Genomic DNA, 25,291 nt, shown 5'->3' with positions numbered 1-25,291 from the left:
CCACAAAACCAGATCATGCTGATGGCAGCATGCGTCGAGCGGCAACAGTGCAGCAGCTGTCTCCTGCCCACTCTCCTTGTACCCTCTGGTTAATCCCTCCAATCCGTTCTTTATTACAAATGAGAGATGTGGGGAAGAGTGTGGGGGCCATGGAGGGGCCAGGGACCAAGAGCTGCCCGTGGGACTGTGACCCAGGCCTCCCAACGCCTCTCTAAGGCATTACCGAAGGATCCACGACAAAGATGGCGTCAGCGGGGCTCCGGAAAGTCTATCTTGCAACATTTTTTGTCCACGAGGTAGGAAGAAGAAATGGAGAGGGAAAGTAACAATGGAATGGCAAGCTGGAAGTGAGCGTGATCACCAGCTTACACAGTTTAAACCTGACTACCACCTTTCATCTTAAAAGACGACCAACCCTGAGTTCTAAACTTGAAGTGTTAACTAGGTACAGCAGGAGGTCGTCAACAGAACCAGGGGGAAAACAAGAGTGTTTTCTCATACACAAAGGCCTCAGAGCAAAAACAATTAAATAGAGCTGAGAATAAATGGCATAATCTCCTTGCTGATGACAGAGAAACATTAGCTGATTTACGGGCTTGAAGCACAAGAAATTTCAGGCAATTATTTCTAAGTCACACTGCTGACGCGCACAATTTCATCACTTTTTAAAGAGCACATCCCCTACGAAAACAAGCTGGTATAAAATGTGTCCATACAGATCCCATAAGCAAGCGAACAGAGTAGGTTACTGTTTGATAAATCCAAAGACACCAACTACTGGGTTAGAAACTCCTTTGAAGAGAATTTCTGGGAAAACTGGAAAGCAGTGTGGCAGAAATTAGAGGGAGCCCAACACTTTACACCATATCCCAAGATAAACTCCAAATGAATATATGAATTAAATACAAAAGGTTCCAAAAATTAGAGGAAAAGGGAAAGAGGTGCTTTGTACAACTATAGTGAGGAAATGTGTTAATTAAACAGGAATAGAGGTGGCCACAGATGACAAAAATGAACGATTTTGATCACATAACATAAAACAGTTTTTACATGACAAAACCAATGCAGCTAGCAGTATGAAAAAAACCCAACCCATTATGGGCGGGGGGAGATCCTAAATGATATTCAGGTAGATTTTATAAGAAATGCAAGCTGATCAACAAACCACCTGAAAAAACCATTCCAAAACACTAATAAAAAGCAAACAAATTGAAATTCTGATGTCACACTTATCAAATTAAAAAAGATGACAAGAAAGGAGCTATGGGAAAACAGGCACACTAACACACTCTTGGTGGAACTGTACATTAACCCAACTGTTCTGAAGAACAATTGGAAATTATACTAAAAAGTCACTAAACCACGTATAGCTTTTGACTCAGAAATACCACTTCTAGGCATATATACAAATCCAGAGAGTTCAGGGACAGAGAGGAAGGTCCCAAAAGTACAAAAGTTAAGAACTGGAGGGAACATGGGTGTCCGTTGGTTGGAATATGGTTGAATGTGGCTCATTCGTTCTTATAGAATACGGTGGTTCCATAAAAAATGACAACTATGAATTCAAAGGAAGCTGGGAAGATCTGAGCGAACCCTAGCAGGCAAGCCTACTTATTACTGGGGAAAATTTAGGCAGTGTGGTATGGGCTGAACCAGGAAAGCAACTTCTGCCATGACCACAATCATGGAAAGGAAAACAACATGGCCAGGCTTCAGAGCTCCCTGAGAGGCAGGCATGCTTCTTTTGCTAGAGTTAGTCAACAAATATTTATTAAGCACCTACTGTGTGCCAAGCACTGTCCCAAGCCTGGGAATACAAAGAAATGAAAAAGATAATCCCTGCCCTCAAGGAGTTTATAGTCTGGTGAGGGAAATGACATACCCACAAACATGTGCACACAAGCTACATACAGGACAGAGGAAATAAGTGGGCAAGACAAGACACTAGAATTAGAATTACTGCAGCTCCTAACTTAAGCTTATTCACAGCATGCCTCTGACCAGGCAAAAAGCCTTCCTCAGGCCAACAAGTGATTCCCATTTAAGAAAGACCTTCAAGAAGAACGCAAATGCACTTACCAATAGGTGCCAGGTGGTTTGGGGATTTGAGCTCAAATGGACAGGTATGTTCAGTATATGGTTTTTGTTTTCTGAGTGTTAAATCTGCCCAAATTCATCTCTGATTACTTAGCTGGCAAATTTCTGGAGGGAATGCTGGTCACCAAACATCCTACAATAAATAAACATGGATGATGACATCAAGGACGTTCCAAAAGACAGCAAAGGTCCCATGGCAGGCAGCCAAAGAGAAGCACTATGGGAAAGCAGCATCTTATCGCAGGGGCCAATGCTGGGATCTCTGTGCCTAGATCTTTCCCTTCTAACAGAGAGAGGGTACAGTCTCTCTGAGGTGACCCAGTTAACAAGTCACCTAGGAAGCGCACCCATGATCATCACCATTCCCACAGAATCATTTTTAGGAACCTTTGACAGCATATTCTTCATTCAATCTATCATTTTCACAGTCGAACTGCTGCCCCAAGGGAAGGGAAAGCCTTGCTTGTGGTCACCGCCTGAAGCAGATGAGCTGTGATTTCATCCCCAATGACCCAACAGCCACAGAATCCACTTTTAGGTACATACTCTTTCACTCTAACTCCAAAGTGGATAAAAAAGGCAGGGAAGCTGTTACTACGCCTTGGCTACATGTCCTTTCCTGCCCTGGTTTCTCAGGGGAAAAGAGACAGTGAAGAAAACACTTTGTTTAAAGGGGTCCAAGTCCATGGATGACAGCACCACTGATTCTCGGGCGACTTTTTCAGAAAGGAGCTCCACACCTCAAAGTCAGCTTCACAAGGACAACTGGAGAGGGTTCCGCAAGCAGAGGCAGAAAAGATGGAGGCATGAGTGGCAATGTTTGGACAAAGGAAGTTCAAGTTCTAAGGAGTTACTGGCCAATCATTTCCTGGGAGGAAAAGAACAAGTTTTAAGATTCTGAAAAGAGGCACTGCAGGTGGGCGGGGAGGTGGTCCGGGAGGTTAGATCAGTCACAATCTTGAAGCTGCCTCTCCACCCCGCCCCCCACTCCCTTCTGGAGTGACCTGGGGCCTCAGTTTCCTCCTCTATACAATGAGAAGGTTGGGCAGGCGCCCATCTCCTGGGCACCTGTTTCTTGGATTCTCCTCAAACTCACAGAAGAGGGGGCCGCAGTCCGCAATAAGGATCTCAGCAGCACAGACTGACTTAATTTTAAAACGGGATATTATCCTGGCTTCATTGGCTTTTCATTTGTTTCGTGAACTATTTCCCAACTTCATTTTAATCTGGTCTGGACTCATTTGGAAGCACTGCAGGAGAGCTCCTCAACCCCTCTGGTTTGGATGACGACCAGACCGCTCCAACCTGGGGCTGTATACCCATCCTTCAGGACAGGCTTCCACCCTCCAGGTTTCCAAGTCAAGTCAACAAGTGCTTATGAAGTACCTACTGCATACCCAGCATTGTGCTAAGTGCTGGGTATACAAAGAAAGTCACTCCCCCTCCCCCCCAAAAAAGACAGTCCCTGCTCTCAAGGAGTTCCCGGTCTAGGGAGAGACAACATGCAAACAGAAGACGACCTGAGGCAGGGGCTAAGATTAAGGTCGAAGAACCAATATAGGAGGAAAGAAATGGGTGATTCTTATTTCTACTATCAAACATAAATAAAAGGAAGCAAGATGCAGTCCACAAAAGACTTTCGGGGGCTGCTTCAAATTAGGAGTGGGAGCTAAACATGGTTTGAAGAAGGGATTTCAAGTTGTTCACTATACAACCCTAGGAGCATCCCGATGGTGACAATATCAAAAAACAGAAGTCAGGGTTCTTCAAAGAAAATTCTACTTGTAGAGAAATAAGCACTTCCTTTAGACAGATATGTCCACTTTCTGGATTATCCAGTTATACCAATTAGTATTAGCTGTTACTGTGCAGACCTATTCTGTCTAGAGCACTGCTGGGTGGGCCAAGGCCCTTCTGACAGAGTTCACATCTTACGCTGGAAGGCCAACGGCTTCTCCTGGGATACTTTACCCAGCAGCGGTGAAATAAGCACAAATGGCTCTGGGGAGAAAAGAGAGGTCCTAAAGACTTGAAGCCAGGTAGGGGACTTCGGGCGATTTTTACACAGAAAAAAGCAACATTTTCAACCATATTCACTAACTGTACCCCAAGTTTAGAGTCCCCATAACACAATGACAATTATTTAGAGTTTTTATTGTTTCAAATCTCTTCCCCTTTGAGCTATAGGCAAATAAAGTAAACCCCAAGGTAAGTTTCTAAAGCTTGGATCTTTCTTCAATACAGCAAAAATAGAGATACCCAAGAGACAGGAAAAGTGCACCAAGATTCATGGAAAGACACTAATAGAGAAACACAGCAAAAGATATGAACCATTTTACTCGTACCCTGTGATACTAAAAATTGCTGATGGGGTCTTCAATTTAAAATAAGTAACAGAAACTCAAATTTATGAGAAGAAAGAGGTTCGATGTGATCCAACCAACCAGTATTCACTAGGCTTCCTACTTCCTGTGCCCAGCACCTTGTTCAATTCTGCGAGCAACAATGCTAAGGATGCTTATTAAGTTACTTGGGGACGACGAGAGGGCCATTCAGGCTAACCAAGAACCAGGGATAAGATTAAAATCAGCTGGCAGATCACAATCTACTTTTCGAAATGTTCATGTTTCCATCAACTCAAGCTTCAAAAGTAGCCAAAAAGTAGCCACTGCTCTGAGTTTTCTGGAGGCAAGTGAAGAAAGCTCCTTGTCTTACGTCCTCCAACATCTTTAGGAAGTGCCCACCTCCCACAGGACTCCCACTGTCTGTGGGCAGGTTTGCTGGTTTCCTCCCCAGTTGGGGGTGTGGAGAGACATAGGCGGGGAGGAAGAAAACATTTGTTTTGAGAAATCAGCAAACCCATCCCCTAACAGCCACCACTACACCTTCAAGTTATATTCCTTTACTCTGTATGGGGAAGAGGATGGCACATCACTAAGTTCATCTGAGAGATGGACAAGAAAAAGACTGAGACAGAAGGAAAAAGGTCTAAGGAAGAACAACATTTTTCTTAGGCCAAGTCCGGACCATACACCTAGATTTGGTCTCCACATTTCAAAGAAAAAATGCAGATGATCCAAGAAAGGAGTCATTAACAACGGCAGGGAAGCAGACGAAGGCGACCGAGGCCTTCGAAGGGGTCACTTGAGAGCTCAATTTCAGTCCTTCTAGAGAGGAATAAAGTGACATCACGACGACCTTCCTGCAGACCGACAAGGGCACACAATTCCAATCCTGAGAAATGGACCCCACTGGGCCCCTGCCTCTTTAGACTTACAACAGAAGGCAGAGGAGAGCCGACACACCGTTCTAACAACCTACTACAGCAAATGCCAGTTTGTAAAAACCAAACCACGGTTTCCTCTTCCTCAAACACTCTCAAAGTCAGTAACTGTTACACCTAATGATGTTCATCAGTCGCTGGCTCTCTTTAACCTATCCTGGACTCCAAAACTTTACCAACTTCTTTCCTGCAGTTTTTCTTCTCTTTACTACATGACACTATTATCCCCTTTGCATTTTTTCAATTTTAAAAAATGTTATTTATTCACTTTTAACATTCACTTAAAAAAATTTTGAGTTCCAAATTCTCTCTTGTCCAGCCCTTCCCCAACCCTTTAAGGTGAGCATTTTTCATCCTGAGTTCTTTGGAATTGTCTTGCTTAGTGTAGCCAAGTCTTCCCGGGTTAATCGTTGCTGCACTGCTGCTGCTACTGTGTACAGTGTTCTCCTGGTTCTGCTCACTTCACTTTGCATCAGTTCATCTAAGTCCTCCCAGGTTTTTCTGAAACTATCCCCCTTATCACTTCTTACTGCACAATAGTATTCCGTCACAGTCAAATACCACAACTTTTTCAGCCATTCCCCAACTGCTGGGCATTCCCTCGGATTCCATTTCTTTGCCACTACAAAAAGAGCTGCTATCAATCTTTTTATACAGATGGGTCCTTTTCTTTTTGCTTTGATCTCTTTGGGACACAGATCTAGTAGTGGTTGTATTGCTTGATCAAAATGTATACATAGTTTTATAGCCCTTTGGGTGTAGTTCCAAATTATTCTCTAGAATGGTTAGGATGAGTTCATAGCTCTACCAACAATGCATTAGTATCCCTATTTTTCCAGCATTTGTCATTTTCCTTTTCTGTCACGTTAGCCAATCTGATAGGTGTGAGGTAATACCTTAGAGTTGTTTTAATTTGCATTTCTAGAGCACTTTTTCATATGACTACAATTTTATTTCTTCCAAAAACTGCCTGTTCATATGCTCTGACCATTTATCAATCAGGGAATAGCTTCTAATTTTTATAAATTTGGCTTAGTTCCCTGAGAAATGAAGCCTTTACCAGAGAAATTTGCTGTAAAAATCCCGTTTCCTGCTTTCCTTCTAATTTTGCTGAATTTGTTTTGTTTTGTGTCTTAAAGAATTTGGATACGTGTTTAGTGGTGATATCACTTGTCTACTGTACTTTTTGGCAAAATTCTTTGATTATTTCTTTTATTTAGGTCCATTTTGGTTTTTGCTTTGTCCAGGATCATGATTGCTACCCCTGCCTTTTTTTTTTAACCTCAGTTAAAGCATAACAGATTCTACTCCAATCCTTTATTTTAACTCTGGTATGCGTCTTTCTGTTTCAACTGTATTCCTCAGCAATCAACATACTGTTGAATTTTGGTTTCTAATCCATTCTGCTATTCATTTCTATTTTATGGGAGACTGCATTCCATTTACATTCATAGTTATGATTACTGTGTATTTCCTTCCTTCCTGCTTTCTTCTGTTTATTCATCTCTCTCTTTTTACCCTTTCCTTCCTCAAAAGTCTATTTTGCTTCTGACTACTACCTCCCTTTTATCACTCTCCCCCTTTCTCTCATCCCCTTCCCTTCTTACCTCCCTGTTGGATAAGACAGATTTCTATACCTAACTATAGATATAGTCTTCCCTCTTTGAACCAATTCTAATGAAAGTGAGGTGTAAGCATTACCTGCCACCACCCCTATTTTCCCCTCAACTATAGAAGCTTTTGCTTGTATACCTTTTTACGTGAGAAAATTTTCCCCATTCTGTCTCTCCCTTCCCGTTCTCCCAGTGCATCCCTCTTTCTCACCCACCCATTTTTCCTAAGATCATCTCAACAGAATCAACTCATTCTTGTGCCTTCTGTCTACGCAGACTCCTTTTACCTGCCCTAATAACGACAAAGTTCTTAAGAGTTACAAGTAACACCTCCCCATATAGGAATATGAACAATTTAACCATATTAAGTTTCTTAAGATTTTTCTTTCATGTTTACCTCTCAATGCTTTTCTTGAGTCTGTCTGAATATCAGAAGTTCTATTCAACTCTGGTCTTTTCATCAGGAATGCTTGAAAGCCCTCTATTTCATTACAAGTTTAATTTTCCCCCCAGAAGGATTAAACCAGTTTTGCTGGGTAGGTTATTCCTGGTTGCAATCCTAGTTCTTTTGCTTTCTGGAATATCACATTCCAAACCCTACACTCTTTTAACATGGAAGCTGCTAAATCTTGCGTGATCTTGCCTGTGGCTCCATGGTATTTGAATGGTTTCTTTCTGGCAGCTTGAAGTATTTTCTCTTTGATCTGGGAGCTCTGGAATTTGGTTATAATATTCCTGGGAGTTTTCATTTGGGGATCTCTTTCAAGAGGTGATTGGCAGATTCTTTCCATTTCTATATTTCCCTCTCTCTGGTTCTAAGATATCGTGGCAGTTTTCCTTTATAATTTCTTCAAATATGATGTCTAGGCTCTTTTCTTGATCATGGATTTCAGAAAGTCCAATAATTCTTAAATTATCTCTCTTTGATCTATTTTTCAAGTCAGCTGTTTTTCCAATGAGTTATTTCAAAATTTCTTCTATTTTTTTTCCTCATTCTTTTGACTCCATTTAATTATTTCTTGACTCGTGGGGAGTCATTAGCTTCCACTTGACTAATTCTAATTTTTAAGGAATTATATTCTTCAGTGAACTCTTGTAGCCTCCTTTTCCACTTACCTAATTCTTCTTTTAAGGAGTTATTTTCTTTCATGAATTTTTGTGTGCCTCTTTTTACCAAGTTGTTAATTTGTTTTTCGGAATTTTCTTGCATCACTCTCATTTCTTTTCCTAATTTTTCCTCTACTACTGTAAACTCTTTCTTAGCACTTTCAGGAATTCTTGATGGGCTTGTGTCCAATTTGCATTTTTCTCTGAGGCTTTGCTTGTAGCTGTGTTCACTTTGTTGTCATCTTTTGAGTTTGTGTCTTAGCTCTTCCCCATAACTATAATAGTTTTTTATGTTGTTTGCACATTTCCCCAGCCTATTTCCTGACTTTGAACTTTATGTTAAATTTGGCCTCTGCTCACCTAAGGGTTGGGAGACACTGTCCCAAGTTTTGGGTCTTTCCCACACTGCTGTTCTCAGAGCTAGTTTTGGAGGTTTACAAATTTTTGGGTGCTTCCAAGGTGGTTTGATCCTAGAAGAGGTGTGGTCACTGCTCTCCTTGTCTTTGCTCTGGTCTTTACCCAGGAAGGGCCCCTGTAGCTGCAAGCGTGAGTCATCCTCTTGGCCCTTGAACTGTGTCCAGACCCGATCCCATGCAGCCAGAAATGCTAATGCTTCTCTTTGTCCTGGAACGTTTCTGGGCTGAGAGTTTCAGAAGCAGATGCTCCAGCTGTTGCAGCCAGCTCCAAGATCCACCAACGATGCTGCAGCCATGTGCATTCCAGACTGGCTCCCATCCTGCTGTCACAGACCTCTCTTTCAAACCTCCTAGGTTGTCTTGGGCTGGAAATGTCTCAGCCCTACCTTTTGTTGGCTATGGCACAACAGAATTCAATCTGATGCATTATCTTAAAGTGGTGTGGGGTGGGGGGAATGTTAGGGGAGTTCAGCTGGGTTGCTGCTTCTACTCTGCCATCTTGGCTCTACCCGCCCCCTCCTCTTTACATTTGTAAAATAGCACAAGTAATGTCTACTCTCAAAAGAGAAAAAGATTTGTCAAGCTCTGAAAGTCAACAAGTCCCTCCCTTCCTTGCAAAGCTGTAAGACTACAAGTGTGGGACACAACATTCACTATGAGACTCAGCTGATGTGTTCCTTTTTAGTCTTCTTGTTACAAGAGATGAATTGCCAATCAGGGCAAAAGGAAGGGATATACAGACAGTTCTCAATTTCTGTAAATTCACATTATGTAAATTTGACTTTACATAAAGAATTCTGAAAGAAACCTGCATTTCAAAACACCACTATGTTAGCTTTGCTGCATAGTTCTGTGTTTGTGATCTCTTCTCTCCTGTCCCTTGGCTCAGCACTCCAGGACACCCCCCCACAGTCCCCCCCAAATAAAACGTCCTCCAAGTGAAAGCAGAACCAACCTCTAGTGCTGAGAAACTCACTTCCCATGACCTACTCCTGCACTCCACCTCAGCCATATAATTTACCACTTCCCTCCTCTGGGTCTTAATGTGCTGATCAGAGTTCTTACATCTTTCAAAGTTCCTTGCCTTTACAATGGTGTTGTGTATATTGTTCTCAGAGTAACACCCATGATTCCAGAGGACCAGTGATGATACATACTACCCACTTCCTGATAGAGGGATGAGATTCAGGGCTCAGAATGATATACATTTTGGGGGGGAACGTGTGTAGAGCTGACCTGATTCCCCAAAGAATGAAGATGGGGAAGAAAGGAGAATATAGTCATTTAATGGGTGATGGCCTGGGAAAGAACAGAGAGGGGGAGAAGGAGCTGAAGGATGGGAGGCCACAGTACGGACAAAGAACAAGGTTTAGGGGTCCAAGGCAGAGGGTGGAAGTGGTGAATTAGTGGAAGATGACTGAGGTGGACTGGAGGACCGGGTCATGGGAAGCGACTAGGTTGAGGAATTGGGAGGGGAGACTGTTTGAAAGTCCCCCAGTATGAAGGCAAGAGTAGAAGAGAAAGAAAACCTTTGAGGCAGGCACCTAACTCACTGAAGAAGGAACGGGAGGGTCCTGAAGGTTAGGAGACAACAGTTGCCAGGATTTGGGTGGCAGAAGTGGACTGTGTGGACCTCAAAGAGGAAAGGCAGTGCCGGTGGGAAAGCCTGAAGTGGTCATGGGGAGCTAAGGGTGTTCCAATCCCCCTACTCAGACCAGCGAGTCCAGAGCGAAGAAGTGAAAGTACAGCTGATGATGGAAAGGGAGGCTGTGTCACCAGCAGCGAGTCAGAGAATGAGAGGGGTGGGAAAGCAGAAGACTCCAGACGAAAGCAAAGCCTTTGTCTACACAACAGGCGCAGGGCTGGGGGCGGCTGGCTGCAGAGTCATCAGGAAAGGGTTGCTGAATGGAAGGAGATCGAAATAAAGCCAAGAACAGGACTGAAATGATGCCACCCTGGCTTTCATAATCACTGGAATGAGGAAGGTATGATACGACTGGGGGGAAGCTTCTTCGTGGAGGTTTTCAATGGCCCCACCCCCTACAGAAGCTCCTCAAAGGTAGGGCCTGTGTTGTATCCCCAGTGCCTAGCATAGTGCCTGAATACTGGGTGCCAAGAAGTTCCAAAGTCTATTAATGACCCTGACCACAAGCAATCAAAATATCTTAGTCTCCTAACTATGCATGACTCCCAGTCTTACCCAGAAAGCTTTGGAGATACTTAGGTGAGCAACCACAGGAGTGCCATCATTAGAGAAGCCCAGATCCCTGACCCCAGCCCAACACTGGCCCACGCATTCACGATTTGAGACCTATGTGGCTTGGAGGCTGGACTCACCAGCAGTGGCTGAAGCTGGAGGGCCTTCTGCACTATGAAAAGTGGGACGCCTGTGATGGAACTGGAGGAGCCATCTAGGGGGTCTATGTATATGACCTTATTGAGCAATATAAAAGACAAATAATTTTGCTACCATGGATATAGGGTCACAGTACAACAACAAGCATTAATTAAGGACCAATGATGGTGCCAGGCTCTGTGCCAAGCAGTGTATTCAAATGATAATTACTTGCAGCACTGCCAACCTCCTAATGGCAAGGGTGGGGTGGTCCAAACACATCTTTGCCTCTGGCCCAATACAATCCCAGTTTTCCCAAGCCCCCACGTTGTCCCACATCCCAACAGAAGCCAAGACTAGAATCAGGGACCATGGAGCACAAATGCTGCTGCTGCAGCACCCCACTCATCTGCTCTCTGGTCCCTACCCACAGGGGTGGATGGATGGCAAAGCTCAGGGTCCCCACCACCCCCTGGCAGGACCTGTGCACTTCACACTTTACCTATGGGCTCAACGTTACTTCTGACTGCAGGAAGAGAAAAAAGCAAGTAAGAGGAGAAGATGGCCAATGGGTGCCAAGGCATGTGCATAGCCCCTGGCTTCTGGGAGCATGTAACTTCTCATCTGACCCAGATAAACCCCAATAAAAAGCCATTTTAGATACTCAAAACAAATTTCAAAATAGTTCTGACCAAATTTTAAACAAAGAACATTAAAAGAATGAAATTAGTTCATTCAAATGCATTAAAAAAAAGATACAGTTAATAATATTCTGCATTCAATCTGTTACTAAAGGGTCTGTCCCAGGAAAGTTAAGGCTGGCTTCCCATTTCCCTTTCCCGCATCTTTTGCATACTAACTAACTAACTGGCTCTGGATAAAATGCCCAAAGTATAAGCCACCTATATTAAGAAATGGAAAATAAACAGAAATAAATGAAATACAGATTGTTTCCAAACTCATTTTGGCCATTAGTTCCCCCTCTCTCCTTCATTTAAAAGATTATAAAAATACACAAATTCAATTATTTTAATTTTCTTTCCCACTTTTGTGTGCTAAAGAATAATGAAATTCCAAAGGATAAAAGCACACGGATCAGAGAAGTGGCCAGAGACTTGGCATTCTATAAGGTGGAAAAATTGGCACTGAGACACTGAGCAAATTATTCTTTAAGATCAAAGTATAATACAAATTATCCCTCAAGATTTTCAATGAATTATATACCAAATGACCCATTAATAAAAATGCAATTCTGAACTATCTTTTGAATGACATAAATTAGAGCCTTTGAAATCTGAGTATCTGAAAAATGTTTTACTAGTGCCTTTCAAAAACGGTTTTTAATTTATGTTAAAGAACAGACTCGGCTTAAACAAGAGTACTAGAAGCTGTCTTACCCATCTGGCTGCTGTTGTTGGAATCCACGATAGTTATTTAGTTAACACTTAAGGCTCACAAAGTATTTCCCAGACATTATTATCTTAAGCGATCCTCACAACAATACTGTGAGGTAGCCAGGGCAAGGATGGTTATTCCCATTTTACAGATGAGGGTTAAATCATTTGCCCACAGTTACACATCTGGTAGGTACCAGGGCCAAGAGCTGCCCCCAAGCCTCGTGCCCACACCGGGATGCCTTCCAGGGTTTGGTTAAGCCTGGATCAGGCTGGGAAGCACTGGCCTTCCTTAGGCCTCCGTGCACCTTACTGCATTGTGGCAGTGCATTAGCCCTATGGCAGCTTCAACTCCTGACTACAAGCAATTTATCAGTCCCAGTCTCCCCTTTCACTGGGGTTACAGACAATGCCCCTGGCCAACAGCTGCTGCTTCCTTCCAGTGACTCTCCTTGCGGGCATGTGTGGAGGCTGACGCGTCCCCACAAGGGGACCCCTAGTTCAAATTGTGTTGTTTAGGAGCAGCTAGATGGCACAGTAGATAAAAACTCTGGCCTCAGAGTCAGAAGGACCTGAGTTCAAATCCAGTTTCAGACACTTGACACTTACTAGATGTGTAACCCTGGGCAAGTCACTTAACCCGATTGCCTCACCAAAAAAAAAGACAAAAACAAAAAATAAACAAAATTTTTAAAAAAATTGTGTTATTTAGTCATTTTTTAGTCGTGTCTGACTCTTTGTGACCCCATTTGGGGTTTTCTTGGCAGAGATACTGAAGTGGTTTGCTTTTCCCTTCTCCAACTCATTTTACAGATGAGGAAACTGAGGCAAACAAGGTGAAGTGATTTACCCAGGGTCACACAGTTAGGAAGTGTCTGAGACAGAATTTGAACTCAGGAAGATGAATCTTCTTGACTCCAGGCCCAGCACCCTATCAACTGTGGTGCCCCCTAGCTGTAGGGGCCCCCTACAAGAAGACAAAAGGTAAGCAATGAAAGAAAGAGAAAAATTGCCTGCTTCAGTCTGTATTCACTCCATAGCAGTTCTTTCTCTGGGAGCTGAAGTCGGCTTCATCACCAGTCTTTTGGGATGGTCGTGGATCATTGTATTACTGAGAAGAGCTAAGTCACTCCTAGCTGATCATTGTTACTGTGTACAACATTCTCCTGGTTCTGTTCACTTCACTGTGTATCGGTTCATATAGGTCTTTTACAGGTTTTTCTGAGATCATCCTGCTTGTCATTTCTTATAGCACAGTAGTATTCCATTACAATCATATATCACAACTTGCTCAGCCATTCCCCAATTGATGGGCATCCTTTGGATTTCCAATTCTTAGCCACCATCTTCCACGTCTTCAAGCTCGACCTCCCTGCTAATCTCTGCCTTCTTCCAAGGCCTGGAATTTCCTGATCCCTCTGAAATCAACAGCGCTGTCCCAACCAGTCCAACACAGTTTTCCAAACCGTCCTATATTTCCTTCTCTGTGAATATCGTTGTAGCTCCTGGCCACACAGTAAGCACTTTGAGGGCAGAGACTGTCTCATTTTCTGTTTGTCTCTCCTACCCCTAGCACAATAGCCAGCACACAATAGGTACTTAGTAAATGCTTGTTGATTAAAACCAGTAACTGTTATGAAGTCCTTTGTTTACGGCCCCACTACTAGCTAATAAGCTACAGCCCATTACAATGCTCCCCCCCTTTACAAATAAGGGCAGATCAAATAAGGTGGTGACTTGGAACTCCCCTCCAGGAAAAGGCTAATGAACTCCTGGATCTACTCTCAGGGAAGTTTCTGTTAAGGGGACAACAGTGGATTTCCTCATTTCTCGGCCCCAAACCCGGAGCCAAGGGAGATGGCTGCACAATAAAGCTGGGGAAGGGGCAGTGCTCCATTACAGCCAAGAGCAGGAGTCTCCACCTTCTGCCTCACCCTCCTCAGGTTTCACTGCTTGCCCAGCGGAAGGTTTTATTTTGTCTTCCCTTGAAAACCCAGAGTCAGTACTTTGATTTGTGATAACATCACCGGGAGGGTAACACCATAGGCTCTCCGATACCTAGCAGTGATCCTGCTTTCTGAGGCGCGCAAGTACCCAACGGGTTCTGTCTAAACACTAAGGGTGGGGGAGGGTATGAGGGCTGAGCCCCATGAATCTAACCATCAGATTTATCTTGTCATCAGGAAGTAATTTCTCAGCAACCCCTAACCTCACTATCCCTTCAAAATTCAGCAATCTGAGAAGAAAAGGGCGGTAGTAGTAGAACACGTGGGCGGGATATTCAAGACATTCTTCAATTATAACCTCAGAGAAGCAGGGGGCCCGAGGATCCACCTCAGATACTGATTTCCTGTGTGTTGTTAGACAAGTCAACTTCCTCTTCATCCTCTTGGGCCTCAGTTTCTTCACCTGCACAATGGGGGAGGGGAGGCTGGCTACTAGATGACTGTGAGGTCCCTTCCAGCTGGAGATATGGGATCCTGTGATTTGATAACTTAGGTCTACTCTTTAGTTCCTCAGGTGAAGAAGGTGATTTCCAGCAACACATCATAAGGACATTTCATCACGCCATCACTTCAATCTATGGATTTTATGTGGATGGGATCGTGAACCTCTCTGTAACTTGTGCTTTCTCCCTCGGGGAAGATGGAAAGGCGAGTTTTCGGCTTGCCTTTGTTTTTAATCATGGACGGCTGCTAGGCGGCTCGTTTCTGCCTAATTTTGCTACTCTACCAGATTAGAGCGTGTCCTCTCTGAACTCCTTGCTGCCAATGCAGCCAATCAAGACGCCCGAAACAGGAGCCCAAAGGACGTGGCCCATCCTGCGGCTCCAGAAGGGCAGACACCAGGAAGCGTCCTCATCTCCTAGACCCACCAAGGAGCACAGGCAGGAAAAATGGGTAACACCCTGGAAGAATTCCACTGATCCAAATTTGTGGGAAGCAAAATTCCAACCATCTTCCACCTCAGCCTCGTGCCACTCTGGCTCGAGGACCGTCACTGGGGTCACAGGATTTGAGGGCAACGTCCCTGATCTACTATGAGAAATTTCCATGTAGTGGACCACTGGATGGAACAGGACATGTGCATACATTTCTATTTTCCATGAAATGAGTTTCCAAGAGTTTTGCTTTTAAAGCAAAACTGGGTATCCAATCTTCTACTTAGAGAACACAAGCTTCGTGAGAGGAGGGACTGTTTCATTTTGTTTGACTCAGAATAGGTCCTTAATAAATGCCTGTTGAATGATTCTTTATTAGGAAACCTGCAGGACCCAAAATGGATATCGGAAGCATGAGAAAAACAGCAAAGGGCAGTGAAAAAAGCTGAGACCAGAGGTGAGAACACTCGGTGATGGTGATGGAGGGAGGACTAACTATGTGCTAAAGCACTTTAAAAATGTTCACTCATTTGACCCTCACAACAACCCTGAAGCACTGCTGTCATTATCCCCATTTAACACGTAAGGAAACTGAGGCAAAGTATACAAGACTTGCCCAAGGTCACATAGCTAGAAAGCATCTGAACTCGGGACTCTGGCCTCCACGCTCTGCACTCCGTGGAACACCCCAGCTGCCTAGATGGTGAGTGGGAGGGAGGAAACCCTCCCTCAGAGAGCCAGGGCGGCCCCTGGAGGGCACTGGATGGGAGGGGTTTGTGCTGCAGGGAATGTGCACACAGAGCTGGGGCACTGGGCTCAATGCAGGATGGGGGAGGGGAAGATGTCATCAGAGTCACATCACAGGACTCCAGAAAAGCATTTTCAATACTCCCGGGTCACTTCACTCTATGTTCTGTAAGATGGCCTATAATACACACAGATTCTCAAACAAAAACTAAAAGTCTTTCAATTCAATTCAACAAATGTTTATTAAGCAAGGACTCCAGCGGAAACAGTCACAGGTTGCATGCACGTCTCTACCTAAGAGTTCAGCCCAGTCTCTGGCCTGGGGCACTGACCACACAGACATGCACACACTCTGACAAGCCCCTCAAGGTTCCGGCACAAGGAAGGGGGCAGCAAAGGGAGGCCCCAGACAGGTTGGGGGGTTATTCCCAGAGTCCAAGCAGGAGGTCACAAGGGCTCCCAAAGGAGTGAGCGCCATATCAATAATCAATGGGAAGGCTATCCCGGAGGGACAGAGACGGGACTCCCGCAGGGGTCAGAGAGGGGACAAAAGGCGCCAAGTCCAAAGGGACACCAAAGTTTTAAGCATCCAGGAGGGGGGGTGTTGGGAGGAAAAACAAAAACAACTGGTTTTTAGACAACTGGAACAGAAGGCGCCCGCCTGTTTTCAGATACTGGGACAGCAGTCAAATGGAGAAGTGCCCCATTTGGGTTCGATGAGGGAAGGACTTTCCAGACATGAAAGGGCTGCCTTGGGAAGCAGGGAGAGGTATGCAAGCAAAGAAACCGGTCAGGCACAAGTACATGGAGTGGGGACCCTGGTGTGGTGGCTGCTGAGGGGCTGAGGGGCCATCCACCCTGGCAGCCTCTGGGAATGATATGCAAAGGGGTGGGGCAGACAAAATGTGGGGGCATTCCTCCAGATGACGCTGCCCCTGCTGGATCTGCAGGCACATCGTGTTCCCCTGCACCCTGAGGGGTCTGACAAAACGATCTCTACGATCCTGTCCAGGTCCACTCTATTGTACCATGCACTCCCCAAGACGGGGTGCAGAGTCTTGGGGTACACCAATATATAAAGGACAGGAGAAGGACCAGGAGCCAGCAAAAGAGAAAAGGAAGGAAAGGGACCTAAAACAGGTGCGGGCTCCAGTGGTCAAAGGAGTCAAATGCTCCTGTAGGAGACATCAGGAAGGCCAGGGCCAGCACAGACCAATCCATGCACTTAGCAATTCCATCCCTATCAGAACACCTGGTTCTATGTAGATAGAGAGTGATTTTTTTTTTTAAAGAAAGACTTATCAAATTTCTCCCCCAACAAGATGTCCATCTTAAACAAAGATAACCCCAGGGTCCTCCTTGAGTTCGGGTCATTACATTTAACAGGACACAAGTCACTAGATCATATGCTATAATTCATTATGTCAAACGGTCACATCTCTTAACAGAAAGTACAAGGTTTTAAAGTTGGCAAAGATTAATTTCCCAAATACCAGCTTACAGCATTTCCCAAATACTTCCAGATCTCAAATTCATAGTTGTTGTTTTTTTTTTAATTAGATGGGCGGGGGTGTTTGCTTTCAGAACTAATTAAAATCATTTTTGCATGAAGACAAATGCTGGGGGCATGTCAGTTTCAATTGGTTCAGACAAATCTCCATGAATGCAAAGTTATAGGAGAAGCAGAACCTGGATTCCTACTCGGTCCACCACTGATCGGCTGCTGCCACTTTGGTCAAGCTGCTTATTGACTTCTCTACCTCAACCTCTTCATCTCTAAAATGGACATCATTCTCATCCTACCTAATTCATCAGATATAGGGAGAAAAGAGCCTTACAAATTCTAAAGGCACATGCTGGCTAAGCCGGCCAATAAAATGCAACCCTAATTCTTTCTATCAAAATAATGCTCAATCTGCAAGACTCCTCATGCAGCCAGCCACCAGATCCATGAAGCAGTGCTCATCAGAAAGTGGGTAACCCAGGATAAGGCAAGGAGGTAACACATCCAAGGGACAGAAAGATGGAAGCAGAAGGTGCAGGCTGCATGGAGGGAAGCCCTTCTCCACTCAGCGGAGCACAACTCCTTCCCCAACACAAGCCCTTCCTGGTCACAGAAACATTTCTAGTAAAACCCCATACAGGTTTCCACATCTACAAAAAGAATTAAATAGATTCAAGGTCACAAGGTTTTTCTCAAGGGCCCCTGGGGCCTCCCAGTCACTGCCCCCCAAAGGCGCCCCCCTAATCCCTGGACACCCCATCTGGGAAGCCGAGAGAACATTTCACCCAACCAAGATCTGAACTCTGACAAAATCCCTAACAATGGCCGTGCTTTGTTTCAAGGCCTCCGGGGAGGGGGTGCTGACCACCAGCTGGGGAAGCCCCTGACTCTTTAGCTCCAATTGTTTCTAAGTTTTACCTCGAATCAAACTCAGCTCTCTCCACAGCTTTGGAAAACTATACCCAGGCACACAAGCCTCTCTCTCTCGCTCGCTCCCCACTCCCACAAAAATTCAGAGCTCCCCCTTTCCCTGGAAACATAGGCCCCTTCCATCCCACCTCCCCACCTACCTAATGTACCCCTCTACCCACCTACTCCTACCATAAGCAGGAGGCCTGCCTACTCCTTCCAAATGCAGACTGCACACACATCTTCTCCTCCAACACATGGAGTTACCCACTTATAGGCTGTAGGTGAACAGAGTTTAGGGCACAGCCAGTTTGTTGGATAAAAGAGAATGATTGATCACAAATAGGTAAGCAGGTGTTGAAAACTCAAATTGCATTTGAAAGAATACTGGGGGGCTAGGTGGATTAGATGAATAAGTGTATGATGGGTAGCAAGAGAAGATTTGGCCAGGACTGTATATTTTTTTCCTCCTGAAAAACATAAGCACCTGGAGATAAACTCTAACATTTTTGAACTAAGATTCTCTGTTGATGTGGTATGATTTGATTTTTTAAAAACTAAACTCCTTATCACACATTTGCTTTAATGAAAATAAAATCAAAGTGTCCACAATCCTCAGCTATAGTTTGGTAAATTAGAAATGTCTGTTATTCAGCCATTCAGCTTTATCATCAACTTCTGGTTGTGATAGTGGTCACTTCTTTCTCCAAGGCTGACAAAGGTTAAGCATTTTTGCATCCTTTTTTAAAAAAATGTTTTAACAGGCATTTCTCAACACATACCCAAAGAAACTCCCCAAAAGGTTAAGCAAACCTGCTTCATGGATGGATCTAAGTATTTTATTTTAACAAGTAAATTTGAAATTCATCCATTAGTTTCTTAGAATGGTAACAGTGTAGTTACTAATAGGAAAAAAAAAAAAACAATTACACTTCCTGTGCATTCTCAAAACAAGGTTTCCTCTGAAGGTTGTACAGAGTGATAACACAGTCCAAGGCCACTTACAGTTACATTATGGTCTCGTTAAAAAAAACAAACAAAAAAAAACTAGCTACAACCTGGAAACCCAGGGGAGATGAGTGTGAATATTATGATGCCTCTTGAAAAAAAATCACAAGTATCTTTCCAAACTGCTCCATCCAGAGGCAGCCTGGAACAGGGCATTAACCAGGTGGCCTAAAAGTCAGAAAGCTGTTTTAAGTTTGCCGATGAGTCCACTCTGCTCACCCTAAGTCACATAAACTCCTCGTGGTGCAGATCTTTATCAGTAAAAGATCTTAAAAAAAAAATCCACAGGGAAAAAACAACCACCTGTTTCCTTCTTAATATTTCACCTGTCACTCCATTATAGATACATCACCCAAAGAACCAGAAAGGCTTATAAAGCCAAGTCAGGCATATTGAAAACGTATTTCATTCTCCTTGCCAGCATGGGCTGTGCAGCCTAGCCCGGAGAAAGTACAGCTGGGGAGAGGGTGCACATGGCATCTGGCTTCCCAGACCTGACTGGCTGTCAACCCAGATCAGCCTGGGGCTGCTCAGAAACACTCCGGGGAATCTGCACAAAGGCCAGAAGTTTGTCTCCAGGGAAGAGGGGTGGGTGCCCCCTCGCTGAAGGTCTCCCAGCAAACCCCAGGAGCCCCTCTGTGGGTCACCTCCTTTTAGGGCAAAGCCCCGGGCGCCGGCCCCCGCTCAGGTCCCTTCCAGCTCCGAAATCCTGGGGACGTCGTGGCGTGGAACCCCACTTTGTTTCCAAACAAAGGAGCCCAGGCTTAGAACTGGAAGGCCCTGGAGAGGTGGGGTCCAGCCCTCCCCACCCCCTTCTGTAGACAGGGGCTCGCCCAGTGGGTGACTAGGGCTTGGACCCAGACGCCCTGGCGCAGGCAGCCTCTCAGAAGCCCTCCGCCCCCTCCCTCTCCCCCTCCCCTTCCCCCTCCCCCTCCCCTCTCGCCCGGCTTCCCAGGACCAGGAAGGCTACGGAGGGAGGGGGAGGAGAAGGGGAAGGCAGGTGGAGGTCTCGCGCAGGCGCAGAGCCCGGAGCGGCCGGCTCAGCCAAGGGGGCGGCGGCCACGGAAACCGACGAGGGGGCGGGGCTTGGGCACCACGGAGGCCGCCGATTGGGCCAGGCCGCCCGGCGCTGCCCATTGGAGCAGAGGCGGGCCCGGCCCCCCAATCCACGGAGACCCGGCGCGGGCACCTCCCCCGCACGCCCCGCGCTCCGGCTCCCACCGCTCCCTTCCGGCGGCCGGCCCCCACGACACGGCCCGGCCCGGCCTCCCCCGGCCCCGGCTCCCCCCCGCCGGCCGGCCGGAGGTTGCGGGGGGCGCCCAGCCGCCCGTTCCCCGCCCCCCGTGTGGTGCACGCCGCCCTCTCGCCCAGATGTCGGGTCCCCCACCCAAATCTGGCCCCTCCTGCCGCCGGGCCCAGATGTTTGGCCCCCTCGCCGTCCCCCCCCCCCCCCCCCCCCCCCCCCCCCCCCGGCTCCCAGCCCGGCTGCCACCCCGGCGTTACTCACCGCCTGAGCGCCGCCCGCTCCCCCTCGGGAGGAGGACGGGACCGGGGTCGGAGGCCCGGCTGCCCCGCGGCTCCGAGCGGGGCACGCGCTGCCCGCGGCCCTTTCCGCCCCCAAAGAAAATTAATCACCAAAAAATAATTCCAGAGAAAAAATGGAGAGTAAAATCCAAGATGGCGGCGGCGTCGCCGCAGCACCACCCGCTCCCTCCGCCGCCGCCGGCAGAGAAAGGAGTCCCAGCTGCGGGCCCGGCTCCCGCCCCCTCCCTCCGCCCGCCCCGCGCGCTCCCGGCGCCTCCCCCCCCGCAGCTCCGCGCGCTCCCGACGGACCACCCTCCCCGCGCGTGCACGCCCCCGGCACACGCCTCCTCGGCTCAGACGTGGGGGTCGGCGCGCGCGTCCCCGGGCTCGGCCGTAAGGGATGGCGCGCGCGCTCCCGGGTCCTCGACGTCGCGCGCGCGTCGCCCCCCCGCCCCCCCCCCCCCCCCCCCCTCCGGGCCGCGGCCGCCGCCCGGCCCCCGCCCGGCCTCGGCCCTCGGGCCCGGGCCTCCGCGCTCACCTCCGCGCTCACCTCCGCGCTCACCTCCGCCTCTGGAGCGGCCGCAGGGCCGGAGAGGCATGGGGGGCCGGGCGGCGCTCCGCGTCCCGGGGCTGGCGCCTCGCCTCGCCTCGCCGTGCGCGGCCGCTCACCTCATAGCCCCGGCCCGGACCCACCCGGGGCGGCGGCGGCGGCGGAGGGGCACGGAAAGGAGTCCCGGAACCCGGACCGGCGCCCGTGGCGGAAGGAGAAAAGTTATGTTTTAAAAAACGAGCGCCGGCCCTCTCTGTCCCCGCACGCCGACCTCGCGGCGGAGGGATCCCGGGGAAGTTGTCCACACAGGGAGGGTGGGGGGGGTGCGGAAGCGAGGGATCCCTCCGCCTTGACGGCTGCCCTTTAAATGGCGGGCGGAGGAACCGCGGCACCGCCCCCTGCAGGGGGGGGCCCCCCTTCCAGGGAGCGCGCGCCGGACCGGAGGACGCCTCCGTAGTGCCCCCTGGTGCTGAGGCCTACTCTGCCCTGAGATTTGCGCAGTACTGGGATCTGCTGAGTGTTGGAACTAGGAGCCACAGCGCCCCCTGGCGCCCTGGGGTGAAGAGCCCCACAGCGCCCCCTCGCGCTCCGGATGCCCTGAGACCCGAGCCAGTCCATCCTCCAGAGAGAGGGAGTGCTGGTCGTGCATCATCTGCTTTGATCCTGGAATGCTAAGAAGATGAAAACCTTGTAAAACGAGGGGATTAAACTCGATGACCTTGAAAGCGTAGTCAGAAGGAGCTGGGCACAGAATACTGGACTCTAATACTTGCCCCCTGTTGGATAAGTCACTTCTGCCTGCCTCCATTTCCTCATCTGCAAAATGGGGACAATAGCCAGCCCAGTGAGATGACGCCCTCCCCGCTGGCGTCTGCCTCCCGCCCCCCCACTGAGCCCGTCTGTGGCGTCTCCCCTATCAGACCTGGAGCTCCTCGAGGGCAGGGGGCCTTCGTAGATGTTTATTCAGTGCCTGAGCGCCAGCCACTCGATGCCCAGGCACCCTCTGGAGTTAGAAGGGGCGCACCCGCCTTGGCGGAGGTCCCGGGGTTTCGCAAATCTCGGGTCCGCACCCGACGCGCTAGAGGCGCTTCCCAGAACGAACGCGGAGTCTACGCTTTGCACCCAGCGCGAGGTGGGTGAGATGACAGCCCGGGGGCTCCCTGATGGTCCTTGGAGGAGGACAGTGAAGCCCGAAAGGGCATGCAAGGGGTCAGGCTAGAAACACAAAGACAAGAACGAGAGGAACAACATTTGCACGGGAGAAAATCCCAAGGATTCACCAAGGAAATACAGAGCCACTGGGGAAAGAGGAGGGCTCTGATCCTTTAGAGAGATCAGAAAAAGCCATGGGGAACTTGAGGTTAAACCTTGAGGAGGTGAGAAAGGGCATTCCAGGCACGAGGCACAGCCTACGCAAAGGTGCAGCGGTCCAAGATAGAGAGTCCAGGATGAGGAACAGCCAGGGAGATGGTTTGCCTGTCCTGCACAGCGGATCCCGGAGAGTCATGTGGAAACAGCCTGGAAAGCTGGGCATGAAAAACTTTAGATGCCAAGTATTTGACACAAGACAAGCTGAGCTGCTGGGGCTTCCCCAGCCCTGCGGTGACCAGGTCATCATGCTGCTTTAGGAGGATCCGTGTGACCGCCGTGAGGAGGATACCTTGGGAAGCAGAGAGTGGGCGCAGGGAGACGGACCAGGAGGCCACTGGGGTAGTCTAGGTAGTCGGGGAGGAGGGTCTGAACTAGAAGGCGAAGGATGTGAGGAAGAGTGTGGAAGGTGAATGACCTGGACCGGGACAGGTGGCTGGAGATGGGGGATCGGGGCAGGGAGGGGCTGAAGATGGCTCCCAGGCCATGAAGCTAGGCACTGGAAGAATGGAGGTACCCTAAGGGAAAGAGCAAATTGGGAAGAAAGGAGAATTTGGAGGAGAGGTGGTATGCTGTTTGAAGCCGTGTTGAGATGAAAGGGTCTGCTTCCATCTGGAAACGTCCAGGAGGCCGGGGCGATGTGGGGCTGGAGCCCAGCAGAGGGACTGAATGCCTCTGGGAGTCGTCTGAATGGACACTGTAATGATCCGCGTGTGCTGTTGAGGGTCTCCAGAGAAAGTGTGGAAGAAGAAAGAGGACCCCGGACAGACCCTTGGAGATCCCCCGCCCCCCAGGTGGGAAGCAGGACAAGGCCAGCAGAGGGGCCTGAGAAGGAGTACTCGGCCAGGTAGGAGGAGAACCAGGAGAGAGCATGGCCATGAGGAGGAGATCTTGGTAACTCTGGAGGGGGCATTTTGGCTGAGTAATGAGGTCAGAATCCATATAACAAGGGACTGAGAAGTGACTGAGAGAACAGTAAACGGAGGCAAAGCATGAAGACGACTTTTTAAGGAGTCTGATAGTGAAAGGGAAGAAACTATAGGAGGGAATGGTAGGGTCAAGTGAGGGTTTTTAAATATATTAAGCACCTACTATGTGTTAGGCACTGAGAATACAAAGTAAAAAACTGAAATCCTTCCTGCTCTCAAGGAGTTTACATTCTACTTCTAAGCACATAGATGGTCCTGGAGTCAGGGAGACCTAAGTTCAAATCTGGCCTTACAAACTTACAAGCTAAGTGACCCTGGGCAAATCACTTCACCTCGTTTGCTCACAGCAGTAATCAGAGCCTTGATTTCGCCATCACTCCGAAGTGTTCTGTGTCCATGATACATAACTCTGAAACTGCACTCTCAGCCTGTAGTCTGGAACCCTTCTGCCTCTCCCTCTGCCACACTTCTCCCCAGCTCCTAACTAAACCTGCTGCTCTCCAAAGTCACAGCAAACTCTCTTTGAACATTTATGTTGCTGTCTTTGGTTTTTATATCACAGTCATCTCAGACTATAGCCCTCCCAACTCACCTCTCCAACAAACCGTCCCTTGTAACCAAAAAAAAAAAAAAAGAAATGGGGATGAGATGGGGGGGTGGGGAAGGCACTTTAGCAAAACAAACATACCAGTCTAGTCTGACAGGTTGTTTAGTGTTCCATGCCCATAGTCCCCCCCCTCTCCAATGAGGAAGGAAGGGGAATTTTCTCATCTCTGTGGATAAGCTTAGACATTATAATTACATAGCTTTTGGTTTCAGATTGTTTTCCATTTACATGGATCTAGATTATTGTAATGTGTGTGTGTATGATGTAACCCTTGGCTTAAAAGGCCTATGGCAGCAGACTCTCCTCATTGATTACTTTGAGCTTTGAGAGAAAAGATGAACCATTCCAACCCCTGTGGGGCAAAGTCAACACATAGAGGAGCTAGCAACTTCTATCATATCCCTATCCCCAGCTTACTACACTGGGAACTTTGGGCAAGACGCTCTCATTTGACCTAAGTCATGTCATGTCCAATGGGAGAGCTCGTTTACTCTGTGTTATCTGGTATATGTCCTCCCACATAGACTTTCTCTGATTTCCATTCTGCTGTTCACTTGGATAAATGGATTTCTTTGCTATGTATGTTCATTGTGGAATTGGCATTTGATGGGCAGGGGGTCAAGCTTTGGCCATATAGTACAGGGCCCTGTAAAGAGTGAGAGTCAGGAGTGTAGCTTGAACCTAAAAATTACTTTCCCTAGACTAACAGTATTTAAGGAAGCAAGTCGGTATTGTTCTGGCCGGGTGCCCCCTCTCTCTGAGGAGGGCAGAGTGGCAGCCTCTGGTCCAGCTTCCTTTTTCCCCTCCTGGCAGGAATGAAAGTCTTCCTTGGAGAAGGTTAGGGGGAGGAGATACAGAGATGTCTCTTGTCTCTTGAGATGTGAACCACATATAGACAGACCCATGAGGGGACACATAACCTACATGACCTGAGAAACAAACAGTACCCACATACATGGCACACCAACCTCTTAAATGTATGTTATATTCAAATATAGTACATATACACATATATGTGT

The 25,291-nt window shown here is 47.6% G+C and overlaps 1 protein-coding gene across 5 annotated transcripts in view; it reads right to left on the bottom strand.

The window, feature by feature from the left end:
- The window catches only part of KMT5B (lysine methyltransferase 5B), a 53,885-nt gene extending 32,454 nt beyond the window's left edge, over positions 1-21,431 (bottom strand). Inside the window, exon 1 of one of the 5 annotated variants that reach the window (XM_027856047.1) lies at positions 21,369-21,431. The gene's annotated coding sequence lies outside the window, so the exon portion shown is untranslated. Of the gene's footprint in view, positions 1-2,079; positions 2,223-20,801; positions 20,868-21,356 lie in introns of those variants that run through there. The other 4 variants (XM_027856046.1, XM_027856049.1, XM_027856048.1 and 1 more) reach the window with 4 other exon arrangements.
- Between the last annotated feature and the right edge of the window lie 3,860 nt (positions 21,432-25,291).

This window comes from Vombatus ursinus, unplaced genomic scaffold, assembly GCF_900497805.2.
Source record: "Vombatus ursinus unplaced genomic scaffold, bare-nosed wombat genome assembly UNPS02011369.1, whole genome shotgun sequence".
NCBI lineage: Eukaryota > Metazoa > Chordata > Mammalia > Diprotodontia > Vombatidae > Vombatus > Vombatus ursinus.
Note: the sequence above shows the minus strand (reverse complement) of the source record. Positions and strands in the feature narration are given on the sequence as shown.